Here is a 5,916-nt window from a genome sequence, read left to right as displayed (position 1 = left end):
GATCTCGAGTCTAAATGCCATGATACCGTGTGGATTGGAAATGCGAATCAGCCTAGCAATATGCCGATTAGGTTTGGCGTGTCGTGATTTTAATTTGGCCGAGTGAGCTGAGTGTGCTGCGGTGAGCACCATGGCCTATAATTCCTTTAACGGGCCTTTCTTAATTACCCGAGGAGAACCATGGCAGTCAGAATTCACCCCGAGACCAAGTCAGTTTAATTGTAAATAGCATAAGGGGTGGGAGGATACAAGAAGCAATCAGTATGGAATAAATAAATGGTAACATCCCCTCAACCCACAACCGATACGTGCCCACGGACCAAACTAATGAGGGGAGATTTTAATTATCTAACTTAAGGGTCCAATCAGACACACCACATGAGATGGACAAAGCAGTCAGGACAACACAGGACGAGAGTTGCATGCAAACCCAACAAAGCTTGCAGGATGGGTCTACACAGTCCCGACAGGTGGCGGAGGTGAGCAGGCCGAGAAGGAAAGAGAGAGAGATGTGGCTCTGCATGGGTGGGAGCTTGGCTTCCGCAGGCAGCTCTGACCAGATGCAGCCTTTACCTCAGGGCTCCCGGGTTTCTATGCCCACTCTTTTCCTTGCCCCCACCTTTTATGGACTCGGGCATGCATGCTATTGGTGATGCTCCATACCCCTCCCCTCTCACTTAACATTGGACGATGTTTCAGTTGGGTAGATGGAGCGACCCGTGATCCCTCACCCCTAGTCCTGAGATGGCATGGCCCAGTTGCGATGGCCTGACGGAGTTTGCCACCAAAACTTGTGCTGCCAGCCTTGTGAAACACGAAATAGAACACAAATGACATATTTCAGAGGATAAACCAGTAAAAATAGGGGCAATACCCCTAGGCGCTCACCTAGTGGAATAATTATACTGAGGAGGAAGTCAATGTGGGATGGAATCAGCAAAATGAACCGATGTTATGGGCTCAATTTTATTTTATTTGTTTAATATTGTGAACAAACTTCTGGTTCTGGGTTTGGAGCGTCGACAGGTCTCCTTCGGGGCTCTCTACTGACGATCTCAAAGTTAAGTTTCCGGTCATTATCTGTCCCGTTTTAACTGTTTATTTTCTCACCTACATGTTACCGTGTGTTCCTAATTCGGTTTTGTTTCAAAAATCGTGCTATATTGTGAGATTTTGTTGACCTTATCTTACCGGGTGCTTGAGGCCTACCCTTGAGGCTTGAGGCCGACCCTTGAGGCTTGAGGCCAACTAGTTACTCTCGGTGTACGATCGTGTTTATTTGTTTTTTCTCCCCATTACCTTCAATTTCTATCTTCCCCACTTTCCTAACATCCCCCATCCCTCCCAACTAATCACTCTATTTCTTATCTTAATTCAAAAAAAACAAAAAAACAAAAACGCCACCTTTCTCCTTGCACACTCACGAGTCTCAATTTTTCTTCTTCTTCTTCTTCTTCTTCTTCTTCTTCTTCTTCTTCTTCTTCATCTCCTCTTCTTCCTCTTCATCTTCCTCGATATTTTTTCTTCAACCCTTCCATGACCTAATCTGTTGAAAACTCTCTCAAACATGAATAATAATAATAACAAAAACGATCTCTTATAATGCTTCATTTTCCTCTTTCATACGTGTGGTACTCTTTACTGTATAATAATGCACTACTCTTCTGCTATTTAAACTGACTGCTCTCAATTCGACCTCTCCTTCATAGCTTGCCTAAAAAATCCAACTGTGACAGCATTTCTTCTCTCCATTCTCTGAATTCGCCTTTATTGCATCCATCAATAATTGTGTTAAATCGCATCTCTGACCTAAAACTTTTTAAAATCCCAGTTTGCTTTGAATGTTCGCTTTCCATCAACCATTCTTTTTTTCCAACTTCAGTGCCAACTCACCCCTTTCACCCCTCACTCTCAAAGCAACCATCCCACTCTTCTCCCTCCAATCCTCCCTCTTACCTCTCTCAAAATCTCCCCCTCACCTTTCTCCCACCATTCATCCCCCTCACTCATCCTTCTCAAATTTCCCCCCCCTCTCATCCACAAAGCTTCCTCCTTCCACTGCCCTCTCACCTCCATCTCTTCACTCCACCTCCTCAAATTCTCAACTGCCTTCTTCCCCCTGTCTTGTCACCGCGCTCCCCCAGCACCACAGAGCCAAATCTCCTCCTCATTCGGCCCCTCCCCTAGCTATTCTGCAATCCCCCACACTCTTTCAACAACCCTCCTTACCTCCCCCCCCCCTCATCCCTTGTCCTACCCTTCCCCTCCCCCCCCCACCCTGCACCCAAAGCCTCCTCCCCTACCTCTTCATTAAAAGTGTGGACCTCAAATATCCGGGGCCTTCGCTCAAACCTTTCAGATCTTTCCATACAGGTTTCCATACGAGATGCTGAATGAGGAGTCGGAGCCGCTGGGATTACGGGTTTCCTGGGTAAAAACTAAGATCCAGGCTTTCAATGACCTCTTGGATGCTGCTGTCCTGTCTGTGCCTGTTTGTCGTGAGGATGTTGAGGTCACGGAGAGATTCACTTAGCTTGGCAGTGATATTCATGTCTGTGCTGGCTGTGAGTCAGAGGTCAATACACGTCTGGGTCGGGCCTGGGGAGTCATGGATTCACCAGATAATGGGGTGTGGCGCTGCCAGTACCTGTGCAGGAGGACGAAAGTCCGAGTCTTCAGGTCCTTGGTGCTTCCAGTCTTGCTCTATGGATGTGAGACTTGGAGTCTGACCAGGGGATTTGAGACGGAGACTTAATTCCTTTGGTACCAGGTCTCTTCGAGAATCCTTTGCTATCGCTGGTCGGACTTTGTGTCCAAGGAGCGGTTGCTGAGAGAGACTCAAATGAGATTTGTTACCTGCATAGTCCGTGAGCGTCAGCTGCGGCTGTATGGACATGTGGCTCGTTTTCCTGACGCTGATCCTGCTCACCAGATTCTCTCAGCGAGGGAGTCTTGTGAGTGGAGGATGCCAATGGGCCGACCACGTGCCTCGTGGTTTCAGCAGGTTGATCCGCATCGCAAGGAGATGGGGATGGGCCAGGCATCTACCTGGGGGATTGCCAGACGGAGGCCCCTGGAGTACCGGCGGAAACTGGACGCAGCAACGCGCTGCTCTGGCGCATGCTCCCATACCTGACCTGACCTGACTTATGTAAGACATTCATTTTGAGGAAATAACTGCTCCATGCGATGCATTTTAACCCACGGGAGACATTTCCACAACAATATTAATCTGTTTAACCTGATGTTGGTGAGTTTCAATAATTAAAAAAAAATTTTTCAGAGGATGATGGTGTAATATTATATTTTTAATATTATAATGCTTGATGTAACTAAATGCGAAACTTGTAGTCGTAGCTTTGAACGGTTTTTATAGCATAGTTAAACCGGTTCCTTATAGAATCGCTAAACTGAGTTTTACTTTGGAATTAACTTCGGACCGTGGTTTCATATTGTGGAAGTGTGCCTTGGCTGTGCCGCTGATGCAGTGCCCCTGTACCAGTAGAGTAAGCTGAATTCGGTAACCTGATATGCAAATCCTATTAAAATTTCAAGTCAATCTGATGGAAATTGAGGATTTTAGAAATTGCGCCTTTGTTGACCTCAAAAATAATTGGTGGTTATATTCAATGACCTGATATGCAAATCCTCTTGAAATTTCAAGTCATTTGGATGGAAATTGACAAGTTTAGAAATCTGGCCAATGTTGACCTTTTGGCCTATGTTTACCTTTTGACCTCAAAAACTAATAGGTGCTTGAATTCAGTGACCTGATATGTAAATCCTTTTCAAATTTCAAGTTAATCAGATTGAAATTGAGGATTTCAGAAATCCGGCCTATGTTGACCTTTTGGCCTATGTTGACCTCAAAAATAATAGGTGGTCGAATTTGGTGACCCGATGTGCAAATCCTATTCAAATTTCTCGTCAATCGGATGAAAATGGACAAGTTTAGAAATTTGAAAAAGTCGTTGACCTTTTGCCTATGATGACCTTTTGACCTGAAAAAGAAATAGGATTCTGTCGGACCATCAACTCCACCGTTTGGTGAAGTTTCCTGAAGATCGGTTTAAACTTGTGACCTGTAGGCGATTAAAGGTGAGCGGACGGACAGACAGACACAGACAGACAAGCCGGTAGGCGGACATGGGTAGTCGACTACCCAATAGAACCTGATGCGATGGGCCCGTTCGATGGGGAATGACCTGAGGATTAAGCACAAGAAAATTCATGATTCCAGCTTCAAGGGTTAATGCTGCAGATTGTTTTTTCATTAAAATACCCCCACATTTAGAGGTTTTTCGGCCGTTGCTAGGCAACGGAGGGGTCCATAGCAACGGTTCTTTCTCACACATAACTAGGACATACCATGAACCTACCATACCAGTTTCATGTATATCTGACTCATAGTCTCTGAGATATAACGAACTTTGTTTTTTATTGTTTTCCGCCAGGGTTCATTCAAAGTCTTATCTTCTCCGACAGTTTTCATAGGATCAGGCTGGAAATTTTTGACAATATGGCTGAATGTACTTGCCCACAGTCGCTCGTGGCCCGATTTTTGATTTTCGAAAAAATAATTTTTTTATGATTTTTCAAAAATTTCAAAGTCCCGTTGCTCGGCAACGGTGGTGTCCATAGCAACGGTTCTCATTTGCACACAACTCGGTCATGGTATGAACCCACCAACCAAGTTTCATCGAAATCGCCATTGTATTAACTGATAATAAGGGTAGAACAAATCTCAAAAAAAAATGTAAATTTTTTTTTTCGACTGGATCGACTACCCAACAAACAAACGGAAGTGATCAACTCGAAATTTTTATTTATTTATTTATTTATTATTATTATTATTATTATTATTATAAAAAAAATTTTTTGAAACCAACTAAACCCACAAACACCGGTCCATGAATTATGGTAAGGATTTTTGGGGGGAGCGATCCAAACTTGAGTCAGTATATATATATATATATATATATATATATATATATATATATATATATATATATATATATATATATATATATATATATATATATATATATATCTCTCTCTCTCTCTCTCTCTCTCTGTGCTCTCCGACTCGTACTAATTGCAAGATAATGTCGATAATTTTTTTTTTTTTGTATACCTTGGTCGAGGCTCGTATGAGAGCTAACACACAACTCACAGCAAGGAGGCATGAGACAAGAGGGGCGGGAGTGGAAGGGACAAAACAGTGGGGAACAGACACATTAGGTGAACTGTGGAAGGGAGAGGGATGGGGATGGGACGGGGAACATGGCGAAGAGAAGATGGACATTACAGGGACTTTCAGGAAGGATAGCAGGAGAAATGAAGGAAGTGGGCTTGGGTGGATTATAGGGGGTAGAAAAGATCGAGGATTTGGATGGGGGAAGATAAGAGGTGGTGGTGAACAGCTGTTTTGAAAGCCTGGAGGGAAGAATGGGAAAGAATAGAGTGAGGAAGTTTATTCCAAAGGCGGGAAAAAAAGAGGAATGAAAGAGTGAAGATGAGCAGTGATTCGTGATTTTGGTAGTTTTACCAGAAGGGGGTTGTTGGCGGACCTTGAGCGCCCTGTGGAAATGTGGTGGGGCCAAATCGCAGAGAGAGCAGGGGGGCAAGGCTGGAGAGGAGTCAGTCGAAGACAGAAAGACCACCGACCAACCTGCGGTGATTGAGTGAGAGGCCCAAAGACTCAGCTTCATTGCGGGAGATGCCGATGATCTTAAATGTCCTGGTTTCGACAGCGTGAAGCCGAGAAAGGTGGGAGGCAGGAGCACCAGCCCAGAGGGGAGAGCAGTACTCCATCAGGCTACGGACAAAAGCTTTGTAAGTGGTCAGGAGCTCAAGAGGGCCGAGGAAGGACTTTGCACGACGGAGGATTCCCAGTCGTCGACTGGCTTTTGAGGC

Source organism: Eptatretus burgeri, chromosome 13, assembly GCF_056783735.1.
Source record: "Eptatretus burgeri isolate ZD-2024b chromosome 13, Ebu_testis_v1, whole genome shotgun sequence".
In the NCBI taxonomy this organism is placed as follows: Eukaryota; Metazoa; Chordata; class Myxini; order Myxiniformes; family Myxinidae; genus Eptatretus; species Eptatretus burgeri.
This window is presented reverse-complemented; position numbering follows the sequence as displayed.